The 13732-nt window shown below is 43.8% G+C and overlaps 2 pseudogenes; both read left to right on the top strand.

Annotated features, from left to right (window-relative positions):
* Positions 1-6917: 6917 nt before the first annotated feature.
* On the top strand, positions 6918-7227 carry LOC144220719 (10 kDa heat shock protein, mitochondrial pseudogene; annotated as a pseudogene).
* A 1290-nt stretch (positions 7228-8517) lies between these two features.
* On the top strand, positions 8518-8827 carry LOC144220715 (10 kDa heat shock protein, mitochondrial pseudogene; annotated as a pseudogene).
* The last annotated feature ends 4905 nt before the right edge of the window (positions 8828-13732 follow it).

Below are 13732 nucleotides of genomic sequence, written 5' to 3'. Positions count from 1 at the left end.
TAATCTCTAAATGAAGTTAGTAATCCACCCCCCTTAAAAATGCAGGCAGTGTCCCAGGGCAATAAGAGCAGTACCAGGGACTGTATTCCACTAGAAATTCCAGATAAGTTTATTATATCATACCAGAATTGTTGCAGGTCTCAGAAAATAGTTCATTGTTTCTTTGAAATCACAGTAGTTACTCTACTACTGTGAATAGATCGCCCTTAAGGAGTTGATAAAGCAGCTCACATATTGCTAAGTCATAAGTTGGTTTAACTATTTTGGTAACTACACATTTCCATACAATTGGGTTCCTTTATATTCTGTGCCTCTTATTTTTTGTATCTGAAAGCACTATTCTGAAAAGCGGTCCCTAGGCTCCCAGACTGCCAAAGGGGTCCCTGGCGCAAAAACGATTAAGATCCATTAGCTAGAGATCTTTTAAAATGTAAGTCGCACCATCTACTCCTATGTTTAACTCTTCAGTGACTTCCATTTCACTCAGAGGAAAAGCTCCCTTCCTCCCATTTTATTTATCTGATTTCCTCTCCTTCTCCTTTCTTTCTTTCATTCCCATCTGGCATACTGGTGTCCATGCTATTCTTTAATCATTCCCACCTCAGGGCCTTTGCACTGGTTGATCTCTGTCTCTGGAACGCTCTGTCCACAGGGGATTGTATGGCTTGCTTCGCCACTCTCTTCAGGCCTGGACACAAATATCTTCCAAATAAGCCCCTCCTTGGTTACCCTACCTAAAATAGCCCCCAATGAGATTCCTATCCCCCCACTCCTTGCTTTATTTTTTCTCCTTAGGATTTATCACTCCCAAAAATAGACTTAAAGACTTAAAGTATATACTCTATTTCTTTATCATATTTATTATTTATTCCCACACTCAGATATGAGCTCAGTGAAAGCACAAATTTTTCTCTCTCTTAAGTACCACTGTAGCCTAATTGCTTATAAACGCATCTGAAACATAGTAGCCTCTTCAAAATGATTTGCTGAATTCACTAGTTAATATCTGTCACATAGCTTGGCTACTGGCTGCTTCCATTCTATGTCACATTTTAAAGTCTGTCTGTCTAGTGTGTTATTGGGAGAAAAGAAAAATCACAGCAAATGTGCTTCTGAAATTGTGGTCACCACAGAAGAAAGGCAGCTGATTTCTCAGGCACTGCAGAAGGAGATGCATTTTCTTCCTTAATAAAAAGAGTTTTCATCAAAGGGGAGATAGACAAGCTCACACACACACACACACACACACACACACACACAGTTATTATAGCAAATTATATCATAAAACAAATATAAAAAAGGAAATGGGGAAATCGGCATATAGCATACAACCAACCAAAGGCCCATGAACCCAAGCTGCAATAGAAGTGATGCTAGTTGATAAGAGCATCTCATAGATTCCACCTGGCAAATGGCAAAAGGAAATGGATGGAATACAAACACATGAGGACATGCGGGTAGTAAGTCACCACACCGACACTGCTCAACTTAGCCTGCTCTGCTGAAATGCACAGGGGCCCATTTTAGGGCACTGTTACTCAGACTAGCAAAAATGCACATAACACTGGGAAGATCTGAGTTGGCAGCGCGGCCTTCAGAGGCACACGAAGAACCTCATTCCGTTCTATACCCTGGAGCACTCTGTTTTAATAAGAACAACGAAAGCAAAGACGGGATTCCTTGTAGTTACAAAATGTGAGTCAAGGACAAAGAAAGTACTATTTTATATCACATACATCCTTAGACAGGTATGCTCACATCACTCACATCTCCCAACCCCAACTGCTCTTCACAACACAGCTTCTTAGAATCATTGTTCACACTCACCCTTCCTTCCTCTTGTGCAATTCTTTCCCTAACACACCGCTAAGTGTTTCTGCTAAGGGTGCCTGAGGATGACTTCTGCACCAGACCTACTGTTTGTCACCGTCCACCTCCCAGCCCCTGGGGTTCGCTGATGCCACTTGTCTGACCACTCATTCTTGGTTTCCTGTGGCACACTGCTTCATCTTGCCAAACCTTCAGTCTGGGGTCACATAATAAACTACCTGCGGGGGCCAGGCAAGTGCCTGAAATGAAACAAAGAAGACATCCAGCCACTGTGACAAGCTGCAGAGCACCGGCCCTGCTGAAAGGGGACACATGTCCCTTATTTGTGCACATCAGGTGGTTGGATCGACCAATTTGGCAAGAACACCCACAAATCTTGTTTTTATATTAACTTTCCCAATTTTCTAAACGTTGGCAACTATTGGTTTCAATGTTTAACTACTTACTGTGAGCCAAATCAAACAAATCTGTAACCTGGGTACAATCTGCAGGCCTCAGATCTGGGTCACTGCAGCCCAGGGGCTCCTCTGAACCCTCTGCTCCTCCCCCTGGGAGGTTCGTGATCTCCAGCCCGGTCTCCCTGCTACATTTCAGATTCCTCTAACTGCCTACTGGACATGACCATTTGAATGTCCCACTGGGACCTTAAAATAAACATGTCCACACTTTCCCTTCATCCTCTATTCCCCAACATTTCTCAAATTCCTTTCCTGTCCTGCCTCTGCTTTAATTCAGACACTCAGTACTTTTCCATGGTTTCTTACAATACACTTCTAAGCGTCTTCCCTGCCTTAGACCTAGCCCCATCCCCTACCTTTCTGTCCATGCCAAGTTCATGCCACCTTCTAAAATGTGCAGGCTTAAAGTCCTCTGGTAGCTCCCTTGCCCTTCAGGATAAACTCTGAATCCAGACTGCTTGAGTCTGAATCCCAGCTTCAACACTACTAGCTGTGTGACCTTGGGCTACTCACTAAAGGTCTCTGAGCCTCTGTTTTTTCATTTGTATAACATGGATACTAAGTATCACATACCACATAATGCTGTCATGAAGGTTTAAAATGAGAATAAGGGTGCCTGGGTTGCTCCGTTGGTTAAGCATCTGACTTCACCTCAGGTTATGATCTCACGGTTCATGGGCTCGAGCCCTGCATCGGGCTTTGTGCTGACAGCACAGAACCTGCTTTGGATTCTCTGCCTCCCTTCCCGGCTCATGCGTGCGTGCATGCTCTCTCTTTCTCTCTCTCTCAAAAATAAATACATATTTAAAAAAAGAAAGAAAATCTTTAAAAACAAGATAATAAAAATAAAGTTGTCTGTGCTTACACATAGTAAATGCTGAGACAAATGTTAGCTGTCATTATTATGTTTTCTCATCCATTATCTTCACATTCCACAACCCAACTCAAACTCTAGGACTATCAAGAATTACCTGAAATTCTCCAAAAGTACCTCTCACTATCTGCTCAAAACGCCCTTCAAGACCTATATTCTCTACCCTGACCCCAGACCTCTCCCTACCCTAAAACCAGCCCCTCCGCCATTGCCTGCCTCCATCGAGTATTTAACTTGCTAAACTGCAGTAGAACAATTTCCCAGAAGCCTCCACCACAGCACTGTGAACCCCACAAAGTCAGGATCTATTTTTTCTTAACCTCTGTATCCTTCATGCCTAGCAAGGAACAATGAATGAGTGAATGAACTTCTTTAATCCCCAAACCAATCCAGAAAGGCAGGCATTATCATGATCCGCCATTTCTGGATAAGGTTCATGTTTAGCACACAGGAGGGGTAGTGAGCCCAGGGCCCAAGCCCGGCTTTCCCAGGGAGGCCCGTGTCAGGGAAGCTGCTCACGGTTTGCTCCTCTTGGCTGGGCTTTGCTGGCCATCTTTACACCCTAGGCTCATGTCCTTAAAACTAACTGTACTTGTATCTTATCTCCCTAAATGAGTGTGGGACAACATATATGTGTTTTCATCAACTCATGCTCTTTCCACAAAGAGCTTCAAAATATCTACAAAGTCCTTGTAGATAATGAGCAATCAATAAAAGAGTCAAAATGTTTTTCTCTGCTTACCTCTATAAAGTATGTACACTCAGCCTTCTTTAGAGTGTCCATTACAAAAATAATCTCTAGTAAGCCCTTATATGCTGCTTACTTTGTATCAGGCACTGCTTTAAATACTGTTATCTCCCTTCAGGTAGATGCTATTATTATCCCCACTCAGCAGATGGAGCAACTGAGGCCAGAAAGGTTAAAATAACTTTCCCACGGTAAGGGGCAGAGCTGAGATTCAAATTTGTGGGAAAGAGCAGATTCTGTGCCTGGCCTGCCAGGATTTGAATCTCAGTCCCGCCAACTTCTAGTTATATACTTGGATAAATTATTAAAATCTCTCAGATGTCTCCTTGTCTGTTGATTGATTGATAGATACATGATAGATACTTGATAATAGATAGATGATAGATAGATGATTGATAACAGATAGATAATAGTTAGATTGATAGATGATAGGTAGATAGATGATTGATTATGGATAGATAATAGGTGATAGATAAGATAGATGATAGACAAATAGATTATTGGTAGGTAGAGATGATATAGATAGATCAAGAAATATAATTTCACTTAGGATAAAATGATAATGCCTACCTTAAATTGCTATGAAACAAGCTAACATGTATACCACATTTAGAACAATGCTCAGCCACAATGCAAGTGCTACGTATTTACTATTATGACGATTGTCATGTAAGAACCAGAACTCTGCGTACACAGAAATTCTCCTGTCCATTCGATGCTCTTTTGACTTTGCCAGGCGGACCCAGCAGAACCACTTGCAACACAGGGAAGCCGGCGAAGGGCCCGGCTACAGGGTTGGTCTCCAGTGCCCCTTTCAGTATACCCTTGGCTCCATTTCAGCAAACGCCATCCTTGCATTCATCCCCCACCCAACTCCCCGTTCAAAACCAGCAGAAAAGGCTACAAGCTTAGTCTTTACACTCGGGTGTGAAATAAGGCCTTGGGCTGTTTCCCACATCTAGGGGGCAGGAGATAGTGGTGTTGGCTCCCTAAACAAACACGATTCTTGTCAGAAGGCAATCTGTGGCTCTCAGGGTCAAAGAGAAGTCTGAAAAGACACTGGAAACAAGCAGGAGCCAGGGATCTTCTGACCGTCTGCAAGCAGAAGAGGTCTGGTCAGGGAGCCACTCCAGAAGGGACACACTCAGCGGCCTCTCCCAACCGGGAGCGCCAGACACATTAGGGCTTTTCCAAAGTATTGTACAAAAGCGCTCTTTGCCGCTGGAAGTAGCAGAGTGCTTCTGGCAAATCATACATGCTCAGCACATTCACAGCAAACCCAGAGAGCCAGGGTCTACTGCTGTCGTACGCTGCCACAGTGGCTGTTTCATGGGGTGAGAAAAGAAAAGTGCATTTAACATTTTAAAAGATATAATCAAATAAATATGCTAGTTCCTATAACACCTAATCCATTATTTGGGAGGGAGAAAAAAATGTTTCACAAACATCCACATCCAGCTCCTAGAAACCATCCTGGGAAGTTTTTTTTTTTCTTTTTTTTAATGTTTTCCGCAGGCCTATCTGCTGTGACTAATTCCTACTTCAACAACATGAAAAAAAATTATAAAGTAATGAGATTCCCCAGACAATGCAAGCCAAAAAGATTTGATTTGACTTATTAAAATTAGATTTCACACCTCTCTTTTTTCCAGTTTGTTTCCTAAGCGCAATCTCCTCCCTGAGTTTTCAAGTTCTCTATACAAGGAAGAGTGAGGTGGGGCAGAGGAGGGAGGAGAAGAAGATTCTCTCAAGAGCACCGTATCCTCCAGAGAGCGCAGCTAAGGGCCCAGCCCCAGGAGAGAGCTCTGGGCACCACTCTGGGACAGGTGCGGGCTTTCCCCAGAGAAGCGGAAAGAAAGTCCTCACTCCACAGAAAACAGGAATAACACTTGGAAAAAGCAAATTCTGTGCACCTGGAAGGAAACACTGGCTTTCTTTACCTGATTTTCACACTCAAGATCTTCCATGTCTTGAGTTTCCTCCTCAAGTTCGTTTAGCAAAGGGAATTCAAAGTAGGTACACACTAGACCAATCTGGTAGCTTCTGAAAAAATTAACAATAGACTGGTGCAAACAGGGTTTTTTTGTTGCTTGTTACATAAACAAGAGAAAAATCATGCGTGTTTTTTTTAAGGAACCACTTAGTTCTTTAATTTGAAATCACAGATAGGCAATGCATTGGATTGCTAAAGTTCAAGTTCAGATAACATTTGATGAAGAGGCTAAAACATAGAACATAACAAAAAATTAACTTGGCTACAGAGTTGTTCTAGAGCAGTAGTTCTCTAAGTGTGGTCAGGGGACCCCTGGGTTCCTTAGTCCCTTTAAAGGGTTCATGAGATTAAAAAAAAACTGTTTTCATAATAAACGAAGATGTTATTTTCCTACTCATTCTCTCACATGTAGTCCAGGAGTTTTCTAGGGAATATATAATGCATGAGATCACAGACTAAAGACAGAAGCAAGTCTAAGAATCCTCCTGCCTTCCATTAAACCAGACAATAAATACATCTGTAAAAATATAAAACAATTTTACTCTTGTATTGTAACATCTGTGTTAACATGTAATGAGATTATTGCTATTTTAAATGAATTAATAATTAATATTTTAAATTTTAACCTCTTCAAGATTTTATTTTATTTTAACGTTTTACTTTATTTTTTGAGAGACAGAGACAGAGCACGAGCCGGGGAGGGATAGAGAGAGGGAGACACAGGCTCCAGACTCTGAGCTGTCAGTGCAGAACCCCAAGTGGGCCTGGAACCCACGGACATGAGATCATGACCTGAGCTGAAGTCAGATGCTCAACAAACTGAGCCACCCAGGTGCCCCAAGACTTTATTTTTAAGTAATCTCTATACCCAACAGGGGGTTCGAACTCACAACCCTGAGATCAAGGGTCGCGTGCTCCACTGAACGAACCAGCCAGGTGCTGCTAAGGTGTGACTATTTTAATTTCTAACATATATATTGAGAAATGAGAGTACGCACTGCAGCAGCTGGAGTGATGTCAGAGCAGGCGTTTAGAGAGTTTCTTTCCCTCCTTGACCAACTTTTAGTTGAAAGGAGTGTGTACAAAACTCTAACCAAAGGAGGCATGATGCTTCTAGAAAAATCTCAAGGAAAAAATACTGCAAGCAACAGTAGAAGCTGTTGGATGAAGCTCTAAAGGAAAGGGTGGAGAGATTCACCCAGTTAGAGTGGAAGTCGGACATCAAGTCCTTCTCCCAGAATATGGAGGCACCAAACTAGGTCTAGATGACAAAGACTATTTCTTATTTGGAGATGGTGGCATTCTTGGAAAGTATTTAGACTAAAACACATTACTGAAATGGTATCGGGGCACCCGGGTGGCTCAGTTGGTTAAGCGTCTGACTTCAGCTCAGGTCATGAGCTCACGGTTCATGAGTTTGAGCCCTGTGTCAGGCTCTGTGCTGACAGTGTGGAGCATGCTTGGGATTCTCTGTCTCTGCCCCTGCCCCTGCCCCCACTTGTGCTCGCTAGCTCGCTCTCTCTCTCTCTCCCCAAATTAAAAAAAAAAAAAGGGATTGGCATTATATGAAGCTGCCTATTCACAACTGAAGTTGTGAAATCTTTCATCTTTCATCATGTAAATAATTTCTGTCTCTCTTTTATAATGAACTAATGGTATCAAAAAATACTGATAGATAGATAGATAGATAGATAGATAGATAGATAGATAGATAGATGATAGATAGACAAAACACATTAACAGGAACTTGGGGGGGGGGAGTTCAATAATTTTTAAGCATGTAAAGAATTTGAGACCAAAATATTTGAGAATGCTATTTTTCATAGCATTGGAATCTCAGTTTCTTTTTTTTTTCCTATTTTTTATTGTGAAAAAATACACAGGACATAAAATTTACCACCTTAACCATTTTTAAGGGTGCAGTACAGTGGTATTAACAGCATTCCTAACCTGCAACCATCACTACCCTCTATCTCCCGAGCTCTTTGCATCTTGTCAAACTGAAACTCTACACCCAGTTAGTACTTTTCTGCGGTCTACTTGTGTGCCATCAGCTGAGCCGCCCACACCGGTGAGCGCGCCGTCCCCCGTGGGGCATGTGTGTGTGTGCAGGGTGTGTGGAGCAGGGCCCTATCTCCAGGGGAGAGAACGCGCACCCCTCTTCTACACCTCGCAATCCTGGAGTTCCACAACGCACCTTCTAGCTTCCCACTCTTTGCAACTCACCGCTGCACTTGTGGGCTTTCTGAAACCCACCAGCAGTCTAATGATGCTTAACTAGGATTTATTTCTGAGTTGCGAACACTACCTTATGAAGGAAGGGCTGTGAAACAGGGCTGGCTTGTGTGCTTTTAAATGATGTGGCTGGCAGACAGGAGGGACTGGCCGAAAGCAGCTAAAAGCAAGCCCATTCGTTTAGNGAGCCACCCAGGTGCCCCAAGACTTTATTTTTTAAGTAATCTCTATACCCAACAGGGGGTTCGAACTCACAACCCTGAGATCAAGGGTCGCGTGCTCCACTGAACGAACCAGCCAGGTGCTGCTAAGGTGTGACTATTTTAATTTCTAACATATATATTGAGAAATGAGAGTACGCACTGCAGCAGCTGGAGTGATGTCAGAGCAGGCGTTTAGAGAGTTTCTTTCCCTCCTTGACCAACTTTTAGTTGAAAGGAGTGTGTACAAAACTCTAACCAAAGGAGGCATGATGCTTCTAGAAAAATCTCAAGGAAAAAATACTGCAAGCAACAGTAGAAGCTGTTGGATGAAGCTCTAAAGGAAAGGGTGGAGAGATTCACCCAGTTAGAGTGGAAGTCGGACATCAAGTCCTTCTCCCAGAATATGGAGGCACCAAACTAGGTCTAGATGACAAAGACTATTTCTTATTTGGAGATGGTGACATTCTTGGAAAGTATTTAGACTAAAACACATTACTGAAATGGTATCGGGGCACCCGGGTGGCTCAGTTGGTTAAGCGTCTGACTTCAGCTCAGGTCATGAGCTCACGGTTCATGAGTTTGAGCCCTGTGTCAGGCTCTGTGCTGACAGTGTGGAGCATGCTTGGGATTCTCTGTCTCTGCCCCTGCCCCTGCCCCCACTTGTGCTCGCTAGCTCGCTCGCTCTCTCTCTCTCTCTCCCCAAATTAAAAAAAAAAAAAGGGATTGGCATTATATGAAGCTGCCTATTCACAACTGAAGTTGTGAAATCTTTCATCTTTCATCATGTAAATAATTTCTGTCTCTCTTTTATAATGAACTAATGGTATCAAAAAATACTGATAGATAGATAGATAGATAGATAGATAGATAGATAGATAGATAGATGATAGATAGACAAAACTCACATTAACAGGCACTTGGGGGGGGAGTTCAATAATTTTTAAGCATGTAAAGAATTTGAGACCAAAATATTTGAGAATGCTATTTTTCATAGCATTGGAATCTCAGTTTCTTTTTTTTTTCCTATTTTTTATTGTGAAAAAATACACAGGACATAAAATTTACCACCTTAACCATTTTTAAGGGTGCAGTACAGTGGTATTAACAGCATTCCTAACCTGCAACCATCACTACCCTCTATCTCCCGAGCTCTTTGCATCTTGTCAAACTGAAACTCTACACCCAGTTAGTACTTTTCTGCGGTCTACTTGTGTGCCATCAGCTGAGCCGCCCACACCGGTGAGCGCGCCGTCCCCCGTGGGGCGTGTGTGTGTGTGCAGGGTGTGTGGAGCAGGGCCCTATCTCCAGGGGAGAGAACGCGCACCCCTCTTCTACACCTCGCAATCCTGGAGTTCCACAACGCACCTTCTAGCTTCCCACTCTTTGCAACTCACCGCTGCACTTGTGGGCTTTCTGAAACCCACCAGCAGTCTAATGATGCTTAACTAGGATTTATTTCTGAGTTGCGAACACTACCTTATGAAGGAAGGGCTGTGAAACAGGGCTGGCTTGTGTGCTTTTAAATGATGTGGCTGGCAGACAGGAGGGACTGGCCGAAAGCAGCTAAAAGCAAGCCCATTCGTTTAGCACCACATTGCACAACTGCATCCTGTACTCTCTGCTTCTAAGCCCCATAAAAAAGGACGCCAGATGAGAAGGCAAAGTGCACTCTAGCATCCACACTTTAAGTCTGGGGGGCGCTGGGAGAGGAAAACTCAGTGCCCGTCACCACAGAGATGCACCACACTGACATCTGCTTTCTAATCAGATCAGAAGTCTGGGGAAACGGCATAAAAGGTGAAGTTCTCAGGTATCACATGAACTTCCATGAGGTTCCTATTTTTGCAATTCCAGAGAGCTATCTTGTAGATTTGTGATCTTAGGAGATGATGGGAAGAGATGAAGATATCAATACCCTTTTACTCTTTGACAAAGATGACGGATAGATGATCGATAAGATAGATGATAGATAAATGATAGATAGATAGATAGATAGATAGATAAGATTAGGTAGGTAGGACACTGCCACATAAGGATACTTTTCATTTACACAGTTAGCCTGAAGGAGGAGAAGATTCAACCCTGAAATAGCCCCAGGGCTAAATCATGGCCAGGCATTATCTAATCACCAAAAGGAGAAGGGTAGGCAGAGATTTGAGGTCGGCAGCCTTATGAGGGTACCACACTTAGGAAACTGGGATCTTAAAAACCCACAAGAAAAACCTGGCACAGAAGGTATGATTTATTGACCTCAAAGACAAGAGTGCTGACATAACCTATGGCCAGAACCCAGGCGCCTCCTCTCAATCCAGACCCACCAACCAAGGTCTGTAGCTACCAAGTCCTCCCACCCCTCTGGCTAATTAAATTCTTTACCTTAAGTAAATCCCAGGAAATGCTTTTAGGTTCACCTTGGCATGTCAGTCAGGGCTTAAGAAAGCCAGACCAGTCTACAGCAGAATGAAAGTTAAAAAATGTGGGCATGTTGGGGTGCCTGGGTGTCAATCAGTTGAGCATCTGACTTTGGCTCAGGTTGTGATCTCACGGTTCGTGAGTTCGAGCCCTGCATCGGGCTTGCTGCTGTCGTTCTGTCAGCACAGAGCCCGCTTCAGACCCTTTGTCCTGCTCTCTCTCTCTGATCCTCCCCAGCTCATGCTCTCTCTCTCTAAAAAACAAAAACAAACAAACAAACAAAAAAAGGTGGGTGTGTTCAAACCCAAATTTTAGTCTGTTGGCATTCTTTGATCTCACCACATTAATTATTTCCCAGGAGTGAAGTCAGCATTCCTGAAAGAAGTAGTCAGGAAGCATCAAATGTCTTAACTGATTTTGGGGTAGCTTTCAGTTCTATGGTCCTACCTATACTCTCATTCCACACAGCTACGATTGATCACTTTTTCAAGGCCCCATCAGGCTACCTGTGATGTTCATTCTTGATCTTTAGTCCAGCATATTCTGCTAGACATGGGTCCCCAGATGACAGACCAGATGTACTGCTCTTGCATCTTTTCATAAGATATCCGTAGGTAAGGAGGAAGAGTCCCACGTGATGAAGAAGAGCAGGGGGAAGGGACTCCACTGAGACACAGAAAATTGGCTCAGCCATACCCAGGGCTCCCACCAGGCCTCACCCCCCCCACCCACACCCNGGGGCTGGCATCTCCTTACCATCAGGCTTATCACCGGTATCCCTCCATTTAAGGCAGTTGGAAACCAGCTTACTGGTAATCATCAAAGAGCAAATGCTTAGAATCTCACCATAAATGTTGCACATACCCACTCATACTTCTAGTTCAATTTATAAAAATGATCGAAATTAACACATATGAATGACACTACGGAAGAAAAGTTTCCGTAGACAGATTACCCATATTTTTAAATCATAAAATCACCAGGCTATGAGGAAAACAAGAAGAGAAACAGAAACAGAGAAGGGCAAGAGATAAGCTCCGATTTCCCCAGCTATTAGTGACAAAGCCAGAGCGAGGATTCAAATTACTAATCTTCTAGAAACGCAGGTGTCATAGAACTCCAAGCACAGAGATGTGGGCGTGGTGGTTCACCGAGGAGCCGGGTACCATTCCCTAACCCCAACCAGGGTGGCTTCCACATGCACGGGCATGGCCGCTCACCTCAACCTGTACCTGCTCGGTCTCTCCAATCCCTTTCAGAACCCACCTGCACAAATGTGGCCTCCACTTCCTCCCCTCCCATTCTTTTTCACTCAGTCCCATCTGACTATAGGTCCTAACTCTCCAACACTCCAGTTAATGAGGCGCCCAACTGCCATGTCCAAACCTCTCCGATCTGCTCTTCCTAGGCGATCCTGTAGAAATGTGTATTGGCTCCTGATATTCTCCTCCTACAAACCCACAGGCCCTGGGATAAACTCCGAGGTCCCTAATCTGGCATAAAGGGTGCGGCATGATCTGCTCTTGTCTTCCTCTCTGGCCTCGCCCACCCTACCTAGCTCTCCATCCTCCAAGACTCCGTGTGCATCCTTGCCTTCAAAGCCTCACACCCCTCCGCAGCCCAGAATTCTCTGTCTCCCACTTCTCATTTGATAAACTCCTGCCCATCCCTCAGAATGAAAAGTCTCTTCGTCAGAAAGGTCTTCCCAGCTCCTGCATCTTAACTAGTGCCTTCCCCATCCTTCCTCTCCCCTGGGAAGGGACCTGCCAATCCGTAAATGTCTGTACTTCTTTTTTTGTTCGTTTGTTTGTTTGAGAGAGAGAGAGACAGAGCATGGGCAGGGGAGGGGCAGAGAGAGAGGAAGACACAGAATCCGAAGCAGGTTCCAGGCTGTGAGCTAGCCATCAGCACAGAGCCTGACGCGGGGCTCGAACTCACAAACCACGAGATCATGACCTGAGCCGAAGTCGGATGCTTAACTGACTGAGCCAACCAGGCGCCCCTTGTGTTGCTTTGTCTAATGTCTGTCTCCTCATCTACCTTCCACCCCTACACGTCTGTTTTCTTTACTGCAGCATACTAGCACCTAACAGTGCATACCATTGGGTAAGTACTCCAAGCCTTGTGGAATGAATGCTTATACGTACGTTTATATGTAAAGAGGATATATATGATTAGATAAGTTCATCGTTAAGTCAACATTGATAAGCATCTGCTAGAGGCTCAGTTGAGCCTAGATGATCGGCTCAGGATGATGAGCAAGAGGCTTTCATTCACCAGGGACCTCAGCAAGCACACTGAAGCCAGCTGCTGTCAACATTAACTGCTTATCTGTAACATTATTAGCTAAAAGCAGATGTTAAGCCTTTATCATTCAACACGTGTGCAATTAAAGATAATTTTAAATCATACCCACTTCAAGCAAAACAGGGTGCAAGGCGCTGCAGGATTCCAAGGAGACCAAGACCCCCTTGCCCACAAAGAAATGATAAGAGAAAGAAAAGCGATAAAGGAAGACAGGAATGGAAATTCATCTAAGTCAGATTCTACATTTGATTTCACATTCTCAACATCGTTATTGAATTCATAACTGGGATTTCTCTTCACGTTTCACATACCAGACTCCTGAATGCAAAAATAAAACAACAGCAATAAATATTTTCTCTTCCTTCCCTGCTCCTCCTGACTAGCCAAGAGCAGTGCTCAAAAGCCAGTGTCAGGATGAAATTCACAATCAGCCACCTCCAAAGCCCTCCACATCCACTACCTTACTTGAGATGCAGACAGACGATGGCTTTGGAGTCAGAAGATCCCTTGCTATGGGCAATTCCTAGTGGCTCACTGTGTCTTGTTTTCTTTATCTGCAACATGGGCTTCCAAACCACCACCCTGTTCATTGCTGATCACACTCTGTTACTAGAACTTAAATGAGATAACCCTGTGAAAGTTTCTGCAAACTATATGAGGCTATACAAATGT

The sequence above is a fragment of the Crocuta crocuta genome, unplaced genomic scaffold, assembly GCF_008692635.1.
Source record: "Crocuta crocuta isolate KB4526 unplaced genomic scaffold, BGI_CrCroc_1.0 scaffold129, whole genome shotgun sequence".
Lineage (NCBI taxonomy): Eukaryota > Metazoa > Chordata > Mammalia > Carnivora > Hyaenidae > Crocuta > Crocuta crocuta.
The sequence above is the reverse complement of the archived record's forward strand: the minus strand, read 5'-3'. Positions and strand labels throughout refer to the sequence as shown.